Source organism: Pan paniscus, chromosome 9 (assembly GCF_029289425.2).
Source record: "Pan paniscus chromosome 9, NHGRI_mPanPan1-v2.0_pri, whole genome shotgun sequence".
In the NCBI taxonomy this organism is placed as follows: domain Eukaryota; kingdom Metazoa; phylum Chordata; class Mammalia; order Primates; family Hominidae; genus Pan; species Pan paniscus.
The window spans coordinates 14,556,626-14,576,028 of NC_073258.2; the positions used below are offsets into that span (position 1 = coordinate 14,556,626).

Sequence of the window (19,403 nt, forward strand, 5' to 3'; positions counted from 1 at the left end):
GCGGCAGCGGCGGTGACAGCCGGCCCCACGGGGGCGGGGCGGGCTCCGTGCTGTCCTGTCATTGGCCGCGCCGCTGTCGGGGGCGTTCCCCAGCCCGGTCCACCGCGCGGCGCAGAACCGCAGGCGCTCGGCTGGCTAAGCCTGCGCCGGGCCGCCTCGCTCGCTCCCAGCTCTGTCAGTGGCCCGCGGGGCCCGATCGCTGCGCCCGCGGCCAGGGCCGAGGCAGGCCTGACCCGGGGCCGGGCAGCCCGCGCGACTTTCGGTAAGGCGGGGGCGGCGCTGGCCTCCGGGTGGGGAGGGCGGGCGGGCGCGGGTGGGGACCGTGCCAGCCACGGCTGGACTCTGCGCCGTGTCCAACGCCCGGGAGGGTCAGGTGCGGCAGCAGCATCCCCCGCCTCAAACCCACCCGGCGGGGCGCACGGTGAGCAGGTGGCGCTGCGACGAAGCCCGGGGCGGCCCTGGCCGGCCTCTGAACCAATTAGAACGCAATAAAAGCCTCCCACCCGCACGCCGAACTACCTCTTACTCCGCTCCGCAACACCCAAACCCTGCAGTTCCAAGCCTAGAAAATCGCAAGCGCCAAAACGGGGTGGGAGTGACGCGCCTGCAGTGCTGCCTGTCACCTGGCAGAAGACCATCCCCAAACTTCCCAGGATTGGGGCTCCGAGCCTTGCGCGCCCCGTTCCAGCTCTTCACTGGGCGCCCTTTTCCCCCTCCCTTGTCCCCTCCCTCTTGAGTAACAGGAAGTTAAGTTGGGCCAAATGTCAGTGGCCTGGCTGGCCGCGGGCTGGAACCCAGTCGGGATGGGGTCGTGGCAGTGGTCCGAGGGGCCGCGGCACTGTCCGCTCTGCATCGCGTCTCCCGCATCCCCAGTAGCCCGCTCTCGCTCCAGGCCCAGGAGCACCCCCGCAGGGTGTCCGCGGCACCCACCCTGTAGGTGCCTGGCTGGCCCCGGGGAGAGGTGGGATCTTGCCCACAGCGTCTAAGCCGCTGCCGGGCCAGACGGAGCAGGTGGGGTTAATTTTATTCACCGCCAGACTCACTGGCAGAGCTGGGAACGGCCTTTACTGGATGGGGATGAGGGGATGTGGAAACCAGAGTAGTGTGCCTCCTTCCACATTGTTTATTCTGAGGCCTGGGTTCTTAAAGCAGAAAGAGCTTTTATTTGGAAGCCTGTAGGGCCCCGCCGGCTCTCTTGCTGTGATTGTCGCCTGTTAACTACAGTCTACAATGATTTTGGTGAAGGATGAAGTCACCAGCCAGGCCCCTTGTGGGCTGGTCCCACGGGAGAAAAGCCAGAGGTGAATTGGCCCTCCAACGATTGTGCCAGGTTCCCTGACACCTGCACTTACTCTGTCCTGCTCCCCCTCCCCAGTGGCAGTCGACCCAACAAGTGGGCCTCCGGTCTCCAGGGTAGTCCTGTGCAATGCCCTGGAGACTCTAATACCGTAAGAACTCACTTTCTTCATGCAGAGAGAAGATGGATTTATTAAGTGCCTACTGGGCAACAGGTCCTGTCTTGTGGCGCTTTTGCAGCCAATTTCATGGTTATTCCAAAAACGCTGAGAGTTTTGCCCTCCCCATTTTAGAGATGGGGAAAGAGGCTCAGGTATGGTAGGTGCCCAAGGTCACACAACAAGTGTCTGAGCCAGGTCCTGGCCCTGTCAGTGTGAGTCCAGTGCTCTTGTTTCATGGCTGTGGGAAGTGGCGTGCTGTGTGCAGGACTATGGCCCCACCGCGTGCTGACTAGAGCCTTCCAGCCTCTGAAAAGATGCTCTCCACCAGGATTTCAGGGGATGCTTCTTTGGCAAAACAGTTGAAGTGACCCAGGTTAGCCAAGTTGTTCAACCTGCAAACCCCTTATCCTCCCCCTAGTCAAGAGTAGTGGATAGTGTTGGCCAGATTGCTATGGGGAGGGATTGGGTGCTATTTTGGAAGGAAGCCTGCTTCTACCATTGACCTGGCCTCACCTCTGAGAAGCTGGCTTCTGGTATAGTCTAGGAGGACTGTGTTAGCTGAAATAACCTCTACCTTAGGACTGATTCTAGTTTCGTGGGGCTTTTGGGGGTGGGGGGGCAGGTGTTGGGGTGTAGTGTTATGGTTGTGGGGTAATTGAAATCCAGTTTGAACATACCTCTATAAAAACATGACATCACTTTTATCTCCACCCCCTTCTTCCTTTAGGCCTAGGGCTCTGGCTTTCTGCTCATCTCCTCTTTCAAAAGAAAATCATGATAAGTCATGATTTTCATGATGTCATGAAAATCATGAAAACTGATACCAATCCATTATACTTTAGTATAAATCAGCTTTTAAGAACTATGCCTGGTTGTGGCTGTGGCCATTGGAGGCCCATTCCCAGGCTGCAAGGAGCAGCCATATGATCCCAGATTCCTTCTCTGCCTATAATTGGGGTATGTTTCTATTCTCTCCACCCACACCTGGGTTTGCCTCCCAGCCATGGGCCTGCCCCCTTTGCTTCCCACTGCTGAAGTATAGAGGTCTTGTCTTCTTGGTGGAAGCCTTGGCTCTGGCAGGACGGGACGTGGTATGGGTAAAAGAATAACTTGGTTAAACATTGCTGATCCTAGATGTCCTCTGAGGGCTAACAGTCTCTATTCTTTAAAGAGTCAGAGAAGAGAATACTGTTCATCATGCTGAGATGTTTCATTCTTTACATCATTCTATTGTTTCATTCTGCCTCTGAAGAAGTGGGGTTAACTGCATTTTACAGATGAGGAAGCTGAGACCCAGAAAGGTTACAACTTGGCCGGGTGTGGTGGCTCATGCCTGTAAAACCAGCACTTTGGAGGCTGAGGTAGGAGGATCGTGTGAGGCCAGGAGTTCAAGGCCACCTTGGGCAACATAGCAAGACTGCTGTCTTTAGTAACAACAACAACAAAAAAGGTTACAACTTGCCTGCATCACACAGCATGTATGAGTGCGGTTTGAGTGTGGAGAATTAAATGCTATGGGAAGCAGGAAAAGCCTGTGGCTGTCTCTGCACTCTGGAGGCTTGGCAGGCACAGCTCCTCTGCTGCGCAGTCATCTCCCTTATCCGCGGTTTCACCTTTCGAGGTTTCGGTTACAGTCAGCCATGGTCTGAAAATATTATAGTATTTTGAGAGAGACGGAGACCACATTTACATCGCTTTTATTATAGTATATTGTTATAATTGTTCTATTTTATCATTAATGTTGTAATCTCTTAATGTACCTCATTTGTAAAGAAAACTTAGTCGCTCCTGCATGTATAGAAAAAAAAAACAGCATATATAGGGTTTGGTACTATCCAAGGTTTCAGGCATTTACTGGGGGTCTTGGGATGTATCTCCCTGAGATGAGGGGGGCTACAGTACTTACCCTTTCTCACCCTATATCATAATTATTTATGAACATGTCTTCTCACCTCACTATGAAATGGCATTTAAAACACTCATAAACTTGGCAGATTTATTTTCTGGTTTTGCAAATCCTCCGTGCTCTTTGCTCTGTATTTCCTTAGCCTTTATGCGAGCTATGTCCATGAGGGTATCTACCAGGATGTATTGCAGTCCTCTCTCAAAAATATTACAAACATTTTCACATACACAAACTCATAATGCATAATCAGCCCCATATACTCATTACCCAGCTTCCACAGTTATTGAGATTATGCCTGGTTGGCTTCCTCTCTCTCTTTTTCTCCCTTTCCCTCTGAAAGGAATATTTATTCCTGAGATATTTTAAAGCAAATGTCTGATGTCATGTCATTTGGCCTCTATATAATCCAGTATACAACTCTTTTAAAAAGGACATTGTCTTGCATAACCACACTTCACTACTGCACGTAACAGAATTAACTGTGCTTCTTAGACATCACCTGTCCACATGCAGATATCCTTGATTGTGTCAGAAATGACCTTTAGAGTTGGTTTGTTTGAACGAGGATCCAGTTTGTATGCCGCATTAGGCCGTTGGTCCTTTTATGCCTGGTTTTAGTTTAGAGAAGCGCCCCCTCTCTAGCCATTACCCTCTGTGTTAACTGCCCATCTCCCCTACTACATAGGGAGCACCTTAAGACGAGCCCACCTCTTGGCTGTGCTGGATCCTCAGCACTGAACGCCGTGACTGGGACACGCAGAGGCTCCATAAGCATTTGTCCAGTTGTATCATAGCCACTCAGGAAATGTGCTTTGAATTGATGAACCCAGTCACGGATTTGTGTGACTACCAGTGCAGGTGCTTAGATAAGAGGTTTTAAAAAAATGACTTGCTTACGTGTGGACGTTTCCTCAGCACGCGTCAGTCTGTAAACATCCTAAAATAATAGAAGAACTATCTGCTGCTCCCCCTCACTGTGCTGGTTTGTGGTGGGGAGCCGAGACAGCTGTGTTTGTGCCTTGATCAGCAACCGGCCTCCACAGGTCACGCGTGGGGCTGACGGAGACTGAGGTCACTTCTGTCCAAGCTTTGAATTCTGCCACAGGAATGACCATGTTATGACCCAGAAACCTGGCCCTGGGCTTGGTGGAGACCACTCATCTTTTCTTCTTCCTTCTGTCTCTGGACAGTGCTGCTTCTCCTGTGCCTTTCAGAGCCTTCTCTAACCTGCCTTACTCTTGGGAAAGTTGTGGTGCCTTCTTCAAATCACTATTCATCCACAACTGGGGCAGGTCGTGATGGAAAATAAGTGTTTATAACCTTCAAGTGTCTTGTCTGAATTTGTTCTATAGAGTTAGCACCACCACTGGCACATTTGTGGGTGACCTAATGAAGGAGACCGGAGGTTTAGGAGGGCAGGAGAAGATGTACCTTCTTCTCTTGGTAATGGACTTCACACCTGGTTCTCTCACCAGATGTCCTTAGGGGTGCTGGACACCTCGATAGGTGTCTTTTACCCATCCAGTAATGGCCCTTCCCTGCGAACAGCCCTCAACATGAAGACATGGTTTGTTTGGGGCTTTTTTTCTTTTTTTCCTTTTTAACACAGACAGGCTTTTAATTTTTATTTTTTATTTTTGGTAGAGACAAAGTCTTGCTATGTTGCCCAGGCTGGTCTCAAACTCCTGAGCTCAAGCAACTCAACTGCCTTGACCCTCCAAAGTACTGGGATCACAGGTATGAACCACTATGCCTGGCCTAGCCTTTTGCACTAGGACAAAATCTAACAAAATTTTAAGTCTTCTGACTCTGGATGGCAGTGCTACAGTTGATTTTTTCCTTTATCTTTTGCTTTTTAGTACTATTTTTCAAAATTTTTGTAGGACAAATATTTTATGTTTATAAAGAAAAATCCAAATATTTATTTTCTTAAAAAAGAAGACTTCTTTCAACCAATTTGAAGGAGGTAGACAGAATTATACATGTATTTGGAACGGTTATACATGCAGATAAAGCCCCAGCACTACTGGGATTTCGATATTTGCTTGGATCATTATTTCCACGATGAACATATCCCGACTTTCTGAAAGTTAGAAAATACTACCCTCTTTCCCTTTCTTTTTTTTTTTTTTTTTTTTTTGAGATGGAGTCTCGCTCTTTCACCCAGGCTGGAGTGCAGTGGGGCCATCTTGGCTCACTGCAAGCTCCGCCAGGTTCACGCCATTCTTCTGCCTCTGCCTCCTGAGTAGCTGGGACTACAGGCACCGGCCACCATGCCCAGCTAATTTTTTTGTATTTTTAGTAGAGACGGGGTTTCACCATGTTAGCCAGGATGGTCTTGATCTCCTGACCTCGTGATCCACCTGCCTCGGCCTCCCAAAGTGCTGGGATTATAGGCGTGAGCCACTGCGCCTGGCCCCTCTTTCCCTTTCTACTTCCTCCTTTGCTATCCCTCAGATGAAATCTTTCTAATGTTAGGCTCTTGATTTTGATTTTTTTTTTTAACTCAGGAAGTTTGAGCCCTCAGGGGAAGACAAAATGGCACAGAGTGCTAAGACAAGGCAGGGAAAAGTTCCACGCTCCAGTGGCCTGTCTTGTCCTCTCAGGAAAGTGCCCAATGGCCAAACACCCTGCTCCCTCACTTTGGGGTGCCTGGACTCCTCCCTCCTCTAGTTTCTGTTTTCCTCCCTACACCCTCCCCAGAGGTAGACAGCATGGCTGGCCTGGGCTGATAAGGCTTCTTCTTCCTAAAACATCGATCACGTGGCCTCAGAAATTCAGAGCCGGTGGGAGTGATAGGTGACTCTGGCCCTCTGTTCACGAACAAACTTTCTTGGCAGGATTGGGTCAACCATGGGGTCTGATTTGGAGATGCTTCCCTTCTCTGTCAGCTGCTCATGTCTCAAATGAAGAGCCTTTTGTGATGACCATGTATGGAATAGTGTCTGAAGTACCACTGCACTGTACCTGTCTTTGCGTCTAAACATCACTACCATCATCACGGGACAAACCGCCCATCTCAGTGGTGTCTGGCAGTGAGCTGTGCGTATGTGGATAGTGCTGGTGTTTTTAGGGTTGAAATTTTTAGTTTGTTCTTTATTTGAGCTAATGTTTCTCTCCCCTGAGGGTCAGGGTAATTTCCCTGCCTTCCTCTTTCTCTCAAATCCCCACCTCCCAGTGGCTGTCCTGATACCTTGAGGCACCTGCATTCCTTCCAAGGCTTGGTTAGATTTCTTTTGATGAATTACAGAGGTAAGGGCAGGCAGAAGAACCGGAGCTGTGCTTCCTGCTGGTTTGGGGCTCAGGTTTTTCTCCTTTGCTGGGCAAGAGAGAATGTCTAGTGCAGATGTTCTTTCTGCTGGCAGCAAGAGGAGGGCAGCAAGGGGTTGGACGGTGGTCCCTGGGCTCTGAGCCACTGCAACAGCAGGTTTCTGGGACATCTCCAGACCCAAGGTCTTGACACACACAGCCTGGAAGCCCAGCACATGCTGGAGACACGAGTGGGAGTCTAAGAACACCCTGTTCTGGCCTTGCTGCAGCAGTACCAACATGTTGAGGTGCAGAAACTACTTCTTTGTTCCCATGACTCTGAATGGCTGGCCCTGGCCACTTATCTGAATACTGACTTATCTGGTGAAGCTTTGCAGGATCTCAGTATATAGTGTGTTGGAGCCAGGATAATGAGGTGTAAGGGAGACTGAAGAAGCAGCTCTCACTAACAAGAGCTGCCCTCTGAAACAGAGTGGGCCCAGGGTCTGCCAGGGTCTTGGTTGCTGAGCCCTCATTGGACAACTGTTCATCCAAAAGGAGCAGAATGGGGGTTGGGTGCTGTGTGTAGAGTCTGTGGCTGCTGTCAAATCAGCTCCATGTATCAGGACAGCCAGGTTTTGCACAATCTGATGCAAAGGTAGTAAGATCAGGATCTCCCTGCTTGTAAGAAAGAGGCTACATCATTTGTCTGATGGCTAAATGAAAGGAAAACAGAATAGAGAAACACACAGGGGGATTTCCAACCTCTTTCCAGACCCTCAGGGAGAGGATTCACTCAGTCTTTTTCTTCAGGGAATGTCCTGTGAGGCTCATGCAGTTGGAGCCTTGGGGACCATGGGGTCCATGTCGGGAGAGCTTCCCGGCCACATGCCTGGAGTTGCCACACATTACTGTTGTGAAGGAGGAGTAGGAGGAAGCACTGTGTGAAATTTCAGGCTTCTTCTGGATTCCAGGTTTGCCCCAACCAGATGACCTAGAAGGTCTTGCTTGGGCGTGTTGGTTATCTTGTATCTTGGGCTTTCTTAAAAGTGACTTACCCACACATACATACATATATGTGTGGTACTCATCCCACACATACATACATATATGTGTGGTACTCATCCCACACATACATAGATGCATAGGACTTACCTTCACACGCACACACAGATGCACAGTAAGATATCCACTCAGTACAAAGGAAATTGAATGAAAAGTACATCTCCCTTCTTTCCCTGTCCTCCAGCCCTCAGTTCTTACTTCTTTGGCAGCTGTTGTCCCCAGCCCCCTGTGGATCCTTCCAGACATAGTCTAGGCATGTCCTGGTGCCTGTTCCCCTTCTGCTCTTCCTGCGGCCTGCCGAAGAAGCAACCAGGATGTAAAGAGACAGGGCCCACAGGGCTGCAGAGACTTGGCCATTGTCTCATTTGGCCAAGGCCTAACCATTTCCCCTTCCACTCTACTTTGCCAGCTCTCTCCTTTAGGAGCCCCCTTGTGTTCGATTTGGGGGTTCAAAGAGCCTGGAATCTGCGAATAAACCTCAGGGGCATGTTGTGGATGCAGGTGACATAGGCAAAAACAAAAAGCACTAAGACAGACCTGGGCTCAAATCCGAGCCCTGTGGCCTTGGGCGAGTTAATGAATCCTAGTATTTTAGTCTACATAAAGGAGGTAATTATACCTATTACAAGAGCTTGATCTGGAGATGAAATTAAAATATTTGTGAAGTCCCTTGCCTGGATATGCACTCCAAAATGTCAGGGTTTTTGTTGTTGTTGTTGTTGTTGTTTTGTTTTTTCACATTTAACGAGTGACCCATTGCCAGAATGAATGACACTGGTATGGAGTCCTCTGGATGGCTTTCTGAAAATCCTCTAGGTGGGTTCCTGACCTTTTCTTTCCCTGCAGAAGGCAACCAGTTCTCCATTTTCTACCAAGTTGAGTTGGCCCCACTACTTCCTCCTCCTGTAGGGAGCCACCCTCCATCCTTCCCAGCCACTGGATACCACCTCCTCCTCTGCCCTTGACCCCTGAACCCTCTTCTCTGTTTCCCTGGGCTCTGGGTTCCCCCCTCCTCCCCTCGTGAACAGGATGCTGCCTGCCGCCTGGAGAGTGCTGTGGGCTGTTTATGGCTGCTCTCTGGGGTGTTTATGTTGTATCTCTTCAGAAGCTCCTAGCAGATGTCTGTTTATTGCTGAAACTTCATCTACAGCATGAGAGGAGAGAGGCTATTTTTAAAGATCTTTAATTGGCATGGCTGCACAATACAGCTTAGATTGCCTCCAAGTTTAATTCTTCATCGCTCTTATGCTCTATCCATTATGAAACCCTTCAAATCCAGCCTGAGAGACCTTATATGTCCTGATTTTAGAGCAGCACTTAAATTTAGCAGACAGTTGTAATCTCTAAAAAAGGTAGGCCAAGGAGGTGAAGGCAACTGGCTGACTGTCTTTTGTCTAGGCCGAGACAGATGGCATGAATGAGAGCATAGAATGCAACACCTTTCCCCCACTTCTGCCCCTTCTTTCCACCTGCAGTGGTTGAGGCCCGCCCTCATAGGCCACCTGCAGATTGGCTGGGAGATCTCTAGCTCTCCCTTTCCCTTTGGACTCAGGTGGGGCTTGAGAGTGGGGTAGTTTCAAATGACACTGACCTCCCAGGAGGGAGGAGGCCACAGAGGCCATGAGTCACAGAGCCTTGGGATGTCAGGTTGGATGGGCCTCATGGGATGGTCTAGTTCTCATCCTGGCCACCTTGTTTTACCTATGAAGAAACTGACACTCGGATGCTTCCTGATGCTGAGTGGACAGAGAGGTGTGTTTCTTGCTCAAGGTCACCCAGCCAGGTCAGAGTCAGGTCTCTTTTCCATCTACCATTTCCCACCAGGCTGTGGTCCTTGATCAGTCGAATGCAGCTGTGCTTACAGTTGGCTGCGTGTACTGAAGGACAGAGCCTCATCCTCCCTTTCTAAAACCTCCCACATTCTTTGAATTTATGCTGTGTACGCTTGCAGCACTGGCTGGTCTCAGTCCCAAGATCTTTTCTTATCATAACCACCTCCCCCAGAGCCTTGGGGCTTAGAATTCCCACCTTTGTTCCTAGCCCTTGTCCTCAGAAGCCGTTTGTTAAAAATACAGAATTTAACTGGGAAGGACCATATGTTGACAGAGATGAGTTTATCTTTGATTAGCTGTCAGCCAAGGGCTGAACCTTAAGAGGATGGGGCATAGGATGAGTCAGCTGGGAACAGGAGGAGGAGGGAATCCTGAGAGATGGCAAATAGGGTGCTGGGGGCATCAACAGCCATAGGCCCAGGCTCGGAGCTCACAGTGTGCAGCTGCTGGGCTAGAGTCCCTGTAATGACTGGTGGAAGCTGCCTGCTCTTCTAACTCATGGAGGGAGGTGCATTAGACAAGCTCACCTGTGGCTGAACACCAAGACAGAGTATGGAATGTCCACAGAGTCCCACAGTAGGGGAACCAGGGGAGGCTTCCTGGAGGAGGTGGAGTTTGTAGATTGAGAAGGGTATTGGAAGATAGGTATGATTTCCATAGGCAGAGATGGGCAGAGGTAACAGCACAAAGAGATGTAGAAAAGTGAGGGCACAGTCAGGGTACCATGTGGTAGAAACGTGAGGGCTGCCTAGAGAAGCTGAGGCTGGAATCAGGCTGCTCTGAGGCATGGAGAGCCCTGAGTTCTGGGGGCGGTGTGGGTGTGGACTGAACCCAGCGGACTGTGGGAAGCTGTCAGAGAGGGATAGTCAGAGTCATCCTTCAGGACACTGCCCTCCGTTCACGGGAGGTGCACACTGCCAGACAGCTGCCATTCCCCTGGACTGAGGAGGGCTGTGGGGAACAGGGTGGGGGGCAGTAAGGCTGGGCCCCCAAAAAGACTTTGTCTGTATCCTGGCTTTTGACCCACAGCCTTCTTTGTGAAGGGAGTCTGCAAACAAAGGGTTGTCTTTGGTTTATCAGGAGGGCAGCCCTTTTTGGAACTCCTGGTTAGGTCTTAGGATATGGGACATCTGTCACATTCGGCAGCTTGTACACCCAAGTGTGGCTGTCTGAGCTTTGGTGGCTCTTGACTCTGTGTAGCAAATAGCATCTGCTTCACTTTCACCACCTCGCTGCGGGCTAAGCTCTTCACACCGATCTTCTCCTGACTCAAGGTCAATTTGAGGGGAATAAATAGGGCAGTCGAGGTGCTGAGCTCCTCTGGGGGCTACTGCTGGAGCAGGAGCAGGAGTTCCCTGTCTGTGTGTGAGGGAGGCAGCAAAGCTGGGATGGTGCAGGAACCCAGCTGACCACCTGCTCCAAAGAAAGCGCCTTTGGAAGAATTGGCTCTGTAGGAGTCAGCGGCTGTCAGAGCATTTGTACATCATCTGGAATGATGCTGATTCTCTCCTCTGCACAGCCTCACAATCACCTGAATATCCCCTTCAAGTGCATCCTGCCCTGGGTTTCCTGTGTGCACATTGAGTTTCCTTCTCTAGTTGAAGAGAGAGTTTGCAGAGGCTGGCAAACCTGGAGCTGGACTGAATGGCCTGGACAGGTGGAGCAGGTAGGGGGTTGGTTGCCTCCCAGCCCTCTGGCCATCGTGGCCACAGGGAGGTGGATAAAGGCTGAGCTCTGCTTCCGCCTGCTCCCGTGTTAACCTGGCAGATGGGAGGCACCACAGCCTGGTGCATTTTCAGCTTTGACATTTGAGCGGGGCTGGCACCTGTTCTCTTCCATGTATGTCTCAGGGACACTTTTGCTTTATGTGATGGAATAAATTGTTCCTGCAAGCAGCAAATGTAATGAGTTTAGTGCTATTGATGGGAGGTATTGATGGGATTTGGGGTGGGGCACTGAAATGGGCTTGCTTTCTTTTTTATTCTAGGATCAGTGCTACCCATATGAGAACAAGCTGATTTGTTCACTGATTGATACATTGATTGCTCAGTGCATTCATTCTGTCCACCAAGATTTTTGGAGTACTCTCAATTTGAAGCATGCTGTCACAGACAGACCATGGGTTTTCAGTCACTGTAAACATTGGACAAGACACACACATACTATCTCTAAACCTTGGGTTTGTTCTCTGTAAAATGGGAGTGATGCTACTTACCTCACGGGGAGGTTGTGAGGATTAAATGGGGTAATGGGCGTAGCACACCTCTCATGGTGCCTGGCACATAGTGGCATGCAGGTGGCCTGTTCCCCTCTGGCTCATTCCTGAATTGGCCTACAGGAGTCTTGGAGCACAGATGCGGGCAGGGTTCCTTGTTGCCTCAGGCCTCTCATTCGGTACTGGCCCCTAAGTGCCTTTTACCTTTAATAACTTTTAATTTTTTTTTAAAGACAGAGTCTCACTCTGTCACCCAGGCTGCAGTGTAGTGCGATCCTGGCTCACTGCAACCTCTGCCTCCCAGGTTCAAGCAATTCTCCTGCCTCGGCCTCCCGAGTAGCTGGGATTACAGGCACGTGTCACCACGCCTGGCTAATTTTTGTATTTTTAGTAGAGACAAGGTTTCTCCATGTTGGCCAGGCTGATCTCAACCTCCTGACCTCAAGTGATCTGCCTGCCTCAGCTTCCCAAAGTGCTGGGATTACAGGAGTGAGCTACCGCGCCTGGCCTGCCTTTAATGACTTTTTAAAGGAAATGGCTCAGTCAAAGCACCTGTGTGTGCAGTGAAGAACGATGGGCCACCTTTCACTTCCTGGTGAGAAGTTCTTCTCATAAACCTTGGAACTGCAGGTCTGGGAGAGCCTTATCATCAACCCCACTGGATGCTTGATCGCTCCCCAGTGGTGGTTTAGCCTGAGTTTATAGGTTGGAGGTGATCCATCCTGTCTTTGAACTCCTCCTCCTGATGGCTTCCTATAGCTTCTGGCATTTGGTCCCAGTTCTTCCTCTTGGGTGCCATGGAGAGTAGGTCTAATCTGTCTACCGCCCAATCAATAGCTCTTCAGAAATTTTTTTTTAAATCAAATCTCTAACACCATCAACTGAAAGATATACCATTATTTCATGTACCCTCAAGAAAGAAGAAGAGCTGCCAATTAAACTGTGGCACAATGCTTCGCCATTGCTTAAAATTTTTATTTTATATTTTCTGAATTTTTTAAGATTTTAGACATACTTTTTTAATTTTATATCACTCTTGCATATATACAAAAGTAAATTGGTTAAGGCATTTCTAAAACTTCGCTTTCAGAATCTAACTCTTCTGAATCACTTTTTGACTGAGATTCATCAATGTCCATGTTTTTCTGACTCACTGTTCTCTTCTAGTCAAGTGGGGATGTATTTCTTCATCTCTCTTGTCCCTGGAATTTTTTCCAGCTGCTGACACCCATTATGTCAGTTCTGGTGTTTTCTTGATTTTACCAGAAGGTATCAATGAAAGTTTTTTTGTTAACAACCAGGACTCACATTCCTTTCTTAAATGGTCCTTAAAAGTATTGGCTCCTGAAATGTTTTAGATCATGGTTGTTCAGATATGCCACCAGGAATGAGTCAAATTTCCATATGTGAGGCAGTGACAGCTATGCCACAGCTGCATCCCGGGAGAGATTGTTAGGTTTCGAGGGGTTTTAAGACACATTCTGCTTTCAGACATTTTATAATGGGAAAAATGCATTTCTGATCAGTGAAATATGTTATTTGAAGACAGCCCTCTGTTTCTCTACTGCATCTTCTTCCAGATTAACAACCCACTGTGTGGGTTCAGGATTTTTACCTTCTCTGTGGTTTTCCTCTGAACATGCCCTAGTTTGTTCAGATCTTTTTATACAGCGAAGGCAGTGTCCAGACCATATATTGTGTTTATGGTATGAGGATAGCAGAAGAAGGGAGCTATCACCTCCAGTTCCGGACATTCTGCTTCTCTTAATGCAGCCCAAGACTCTATGAGCTTTGCTGGCAGCAGCATCACATCACAGACATTACTGCTGACTAGGTCTTTTTAACATGTGCTGTTGCTAAGCTGCTTCTCCCCTGTCCTAAACTTGTGTGGCTTTAGAATTTAAAGGCAGAGCCTCCTATTTTGCTCCTGCTTGATTCAGAATGATCATTCCTGTTAAGTTTCAACTTGTTAAATTCAGTGCAGCCCTGTTCCATTGATCAGAATCCTATTTAAGTATGCCTTCCACAGCGTCACCCAAGTCATGATAAATGCTTATCAAAGGGACCCCTCTGTCACACTCCTGGAGACCTCCCCTCAGTGGACTTGCGATCTTTGACCAACTTACTTTGGGAAGAGTGATTGAAGCCGCCCCTAGCCTAGTCTCTGTCCTTTTGCTTCTCTGACCTAAGACGCCTTTCTGAAGCTAGATAGGCCATGCCCATTGCAGTTCTGCATCTACTATCAAGTGCTTCATCAAAAAGGACATGAACAGCCTTAACGTTACGTGTTCTCAGCTCCTCGAGGGCTCCAAGGTTGCTTTCAGCTGTTCCTGGGCTGCTCCCCAGAGATTGCACCAGGCAGCTTAGCATCTCATCTGTGAACGTTTTCAGTGCTCTGGAAGGTCACTTTCCCGGGCTAGGGGACTTGAAGTCATTGCAAATGTCTAAATATCCTTTTTAAAAAACAAAACAAAAAAACTAAACCCCTATCTCCACTCTACTCTTTATTCCAGTGTTGGTTCTTTGCTCCCCTGTCCTGGTCTCCTCAATTGTTTGGCTGGAGTTGCATTCAGAGTCCAAGTCATTAACTTCCTCCATCTCGCATCTAGCAGCTCTTCTGATCTCCCAGCCACTTGAAGTCTGTGTTCTTTGAGTCTCCAGCACCAACTTCCCCTTCTTGGTCTTTTGCTAATTTCACAGGAAATGATTGTTTTTCCTCCACAGTTCCTGTGTCCTTCTGGTCACTAACCCATTCCACCATTGTTGTGGGAATTAGGGAACTAGGTTAGTCCCTGTTTCTATGGACACATCCTCTCTTTTCTAGATGATGAAACTCTCTGCAAAGCCAGGCTTAGCCTTTAGCCACTGGGTCTTCCTGCGCTCTCAGGGTGTCTGATCTCAGCCCCACCCACCAGAGCTCATCTCTGGCTAGCCTGGGATCTGTATCAGCAGCAGCCCAGTGGGGTCCATTTCCATGGTATCTCTATGCCTTAGTTCTTCCCTTGTCACCCATGTGTTCTCCAGAATATTTCTCTTTATTTCATGGGCTTTTCACATAGCTGTACATCTTTTTTTTGAGACGTAGTCTCGCTCTGTCACCCAGGATGGAGGGCAGTGGCGCGATCTCGGCTCACTGCAACCTCCGCCTCCTGGGTTCAAGTGATTCTCCTGCCTCGACCTCCCGAGTAGCTGGGAATACAGGCATGCACCACCATGCCCTGCTAATTTTTTGTATTTTTAGTACAGACGGGGTTTCACCATGTTAGCCAGGATAGTCTTGATCTCCTGACCTCGTGATCTGCCCGCCTCGGCCTCTCAAATTGCTGGGATTACAGGCGTGAGCCACCGTGCCCGGCATCTTTTTTTTGTTATGTAGAGATACTCTATCTCTCTGCCCTGTCCCAAGTCTAGTCCTTTAAAAGATAAAGCCTGGGTGCAAAGAAGTGTGTCTAGTCTGCTATCAGTTAATGTAAAGAAAAGGACACATATTTATATTTGTGTATATATGCATAATCATGGTCCGGAAACAGACACAAGCAACTGATAATAGTGGTGACCTGTTTTAGAGTGGGGACGTGGTAGGTAGATGGGGACACGAGTAGGAGGGAAACTTTTTCTGAATACTTTTGTATTCTTTTGACTTTGGAATCCAGTGCAAGTATTTCTTATTCAGTTTTTTTCTTTAAATAACAGATAATCTGGGATGCCTGATTGGCTAATGTGAACTGGGGAGGCCATGTGGAGTGAGTGACTCACCTGCTTGAGTCAGGGCTCTGCAGCCTCCTACCCACCTGGGCCTCAGCTCCTCAGGTGTAAAGCTGGCTGGTCCCAGCCCACTTACCTTGCAGAGGGGACTCAGGGAGGCCCTCCTCCAGAGCCTGGCATAGGCCAGCACATGGAGGGTCTGCAGTAAACAGGGCCTCTCCCTCAGAAGTCATGTGGGATTTTAGGACCATTACAGTAAACTGTAATCTCGGTTTAGTGATAGCTGGTGCTCAAGGCGTGCACCTGAGCCTCATGTTGGTTTTCTGCTGTCGGTCACTTAAAACTTACACCATGGTTTTTTCCTCTTGTGAACTCCAGTATTTAAGGAGATTGGAAGCTCTGAATCTCTGGGTTTGCCTGGAAGAAGTATGTACTTTGCTTTGCCAGACCTGAGATGCTTTACAAATCATCTCGTCTGCCCAGTTCAGTGGAGTGAGATTAGAATAGGTCTAAGATCCTTTGAAAACATAGGCCCATGGTGAGGTTTGCAGGTAACCGAGATCACAGCTGGCTCTGAAGAAAAAATGCAGCCTCTTGGGAGTGGCCAGTCCAGGTACCTATAATTGAGGAAGTGACCTGATTGGGGAGGTGACTTATTTACCCTGGGCAATTAAGAAGCATTTATTGAACACCTACTATGTGCCCTAGGCTCTGTGCTGTGGGGATGACAAGATGCATAAGGCTCAACTTCTCCTCCTAAAGTATTTACAGGGGGCTTGGGAAAGCAAGGCTTATGTGTGTAAAAAAAAAAAAAAATTAAGTAACAGGAGATTTTCGCAACAGTTCAGCTCAATCATAGAAGAAAAACCACAAGGTAGTTCATGACTAATGTCCATCTGCCTGAAGGAGGCAGCAGTGGGTGTGGGGAGTGTTTTCTGTGGGCTAGGGAGGGCCTGGAAAGCTTCCTGGAGGAGGGAGCAGAGGTGGCGGCAGCAGCAGCATTTGATCTGGATCCTGATGGGTAGTTGCAGTGCAGATGGATAAGTTGGGAGTAAGAAGAGAGCATCTCTAGTGGGTGTTGAGGCCAGGAGAAATGGGGAATTGCCTGCTTTGAAGGTGGGCAGCGGGAAATGAGGCTAGGCAGGTGAGTTTAGGACAGATGCAAAGAGGCTTTAATGAGAGAGAGATTGAGTTGGAGTGTGTTTAACTTCAGAACAGGGATGGGAGGATGAAGGCCCAGGGTCTCACAGGTAAATCTCAGGAAGATAGGCAAGAAAGGGTCTAGCTCCAAGACATTTCAGTCTAGGCATCTCTAGCCTCCAGCCTCCTGGAGCCATTCTTTCACCATTGCTCTATGGGGACATTTTCTTCTTAGGCATTTTACATGTCTGCTCATTCATTCATTCAGCAGGTATTTATGAGCTCTTACTCTGTGGCAGGCACTGCTCTCAGTGCTGGGTTGCAGCAGGGAAAAAAACAAAACAAGATAACATCCCTTGCCACATTCCCAGAAGGGGAGAGGGACAATAAACAAGTGAGCTAAATGTGTGGGAGGCCAGGTGATGAGAGGTAGGGTGGAGAAAATCAAAGCAGGGAAGGAGATGGTGTGTGCTGCATGGAGAGGGGAGCAGCTTGGGGAGGGCTGTAATTTTAAACAGAGTGGTTAGAGGAGGTTTCACTGACTCACCCTGTCACTGGGACTTTGGGAGCACAGGGAAGGAGGCAAGGCCTGATCCTACTGGGATCTTGAGCCCACAGTTGATCCTCTTCCACCTGCTGGGGGTCTCTGACTAGGCAGTAGGGAGTCTTTGAGTGCTCTTGAGCAGAGGAGTGACATGTGTGGGGAGATCTCCCTAGTGGCTTTGTAGAGGATAGGATATTGGCGGCTGAGACAGGGGAGCAGAGGTTCAGGAGGAGATGACCACTGTAGACTAAAAAAGTCTACTCATTTGACACTTTCCTCACTGTGCTGCAAGCTCCACATCTGTAAATGGAGATAAAATGGTACTTACCATTTCAGGCACGTTTTCAAGAGGATGAAGTGGGTTACTGAATGTAGAATACTTAGACTAGCACCTGACCTATAATAAGTGCCTAAAAATATTGTCTTGCTCTACTGTCTGTCCCTCTGTCTGCATATACGTATGTGTGTGTAAAATTAATGTGTTAGGGACATCCTTTCTTGTCCTGAAGCCAAGTCAAATGAAGAAAATAATGGCGCTTTTCAGGATTAAATGAGATCATCCATGTTGTGGGTGTAGGTTAGTGGCAGATGAAAACCAGATGAATACTAGTTAAAAGTACTACTGTTACCACCAGATCTTACCTTGAAGAAAATGATTTTGCAATGGAAATCCTTTGTAAAGTCTTCCTATTTAACAGTTGTTTATCAAGACTGCAACATGCCAGGTGCTGCACTAGACATATCCCATTTCATCTTTGCAATAACTGCCCAAGATAATAAGTGTTAACCACATCTTACAGATGAGGAAGCAGAAGCCCTGGACTAAGACTTGACAAGGTCACATAGCTGGTAAATGGCAGAGCTGGGATTAATCCATGAGTGTTCCATTGTGTAAATGTAAACATTGACATATAGGTTCTCATATCAGTCTCTCTTGGTATTAGGTACCCACAAAGAGGTGCAGGGAGAGCAGAGGCATGGCCAATTTCCAGGACAGATCGGGGCAGTGTGAATGTAGTGGGGAAAGCATGGGTGGGAGACACTGTGGGTGAAACAGTACCTTTCTTCAATGACTCAGCCCTGCAGGCTTTATCAGAGCCTTTCAGCCACCCTCTCAGAGTCTATCTGAAACCCATTTTGGTTTCCCAAAAGGAGCAGAGCCTGACAAGTTCAAATCCTGGCTCCAGCACTTACCAGCCATGTAAGTCCAAGATAGAAGTCAATTTCTTTGTGCCTCAGTTTTGTCATCTGCAAACTTGCTTCATAGGGTTGTTATGAGAATATCAGAGAAGCTATGTCAACACTTAGAACAGTGCCTGGCCCATAGCAAGCACTCTGAAAGAGTTATTATTATGTTAACAATTCTTATATTATTTTTATATTATAATATTATTGTAAGTGCCTTCTTAATCTCTGAGGTCAGGATAGAATGTCCATCCTCTCTGCAGGATCATTCTGTAACACATTCTGTTTTGCCTTATTATATAGATGTGGGTGTAGGTCTCCCCTTTACAAGACCATGAATAGAATTCAATCAGCATCTTTCTAAAATCCCTGAAGACTTGTGCCTTGTCCTAGAAGCTGTCAATAGAGACTTGTGCCAAAAGAAGTGATTCTTGGTTTTCTTTTACCCTTCAAGCCACATATTCTGACCTGAAGACCCCACCTCTCAGGATTTGGAAAATGTCTGATATTTCCAAAGGTGCTTTACAGTTTGCCAAACACATTCCCATTCATATTTCATTTGGTCTTCACAGTTACCCTGTGCAGTTACTGGGTACTGTCCCCATTGAACAGGTCAGGAGACTGATGCTCTGCAGGGTTGAATAACTTGCTCCAAAACGTGCAAGTGGAAGGTAATGAAACACGCACCCCCCTTCCTATCCCAGAAAGCTTTGTTCTGGAGTTTCAGATTGACTCTTCCCCTAAAGCCAGTCATCATTTCCCCCTTAGCCCTTTTCCTAAAGAGGACTGGGAGGAGGTCATGGGTGACCAGCCGACCTTTATACAATTCTACTCTCTTTCTTCTTCTTCTTCTTTTTTTTTTTGGTGGTCCTCAATTACGTGGACAGTTTTTCATTTGTTTTTCTCTTAATTTTATGATTCATTTATTTATATGAGACAGGGTCTCACTCTGTCACCCAGGCTGGAGAGCAGTGGTGGGATCATAGCTCACTGCAGCCTCAACCTCCTGGGCCCAGATGATCCTCCCAGTTCTGCCTCTGGAGTAGCTGGGACTTCAGGTGCACGCCACCATGCCTGGCTAATTTTTTCTTTTGTTTTTAGTTGA

At 48.2% G+C, this 19,403-nt stretch overlaps 1 protein-coding gene across 20 annotated transcripts in view; it reads left to right on the plus strand.

Annotated features, from left to right (window-relative positions):
* Positions 1-19,403, plus strand: part of MICAL2 (microtubule associated monooxygenase, calponin and LIM domain containing 2) — a 270,478-nt gene that overhangs the window by 19,497 nt on the left and 231,578 nt on the right. For 7 of the 20 annotated variants that reach the window (XR_003029112.4, XR_008954577.2, XM_055094134.3 and 4 more), the window contains exon 1: positions 84-262. The exons of 2 other annotated variants lie outside the window; for them this stretch is intronic. The gene's annotated coding sequence lies outside the window, so the exon portion shown is untranslated. Of the gene's footprint in view, positions 1-41; positions 263-19,403 lie in introns of those variants that run through there. 11 more of the 20 variants (XR_008954575.2, XR_008954578.2, XM_014346717.4 and 8 more) reach the window with 2 other exon arrangements.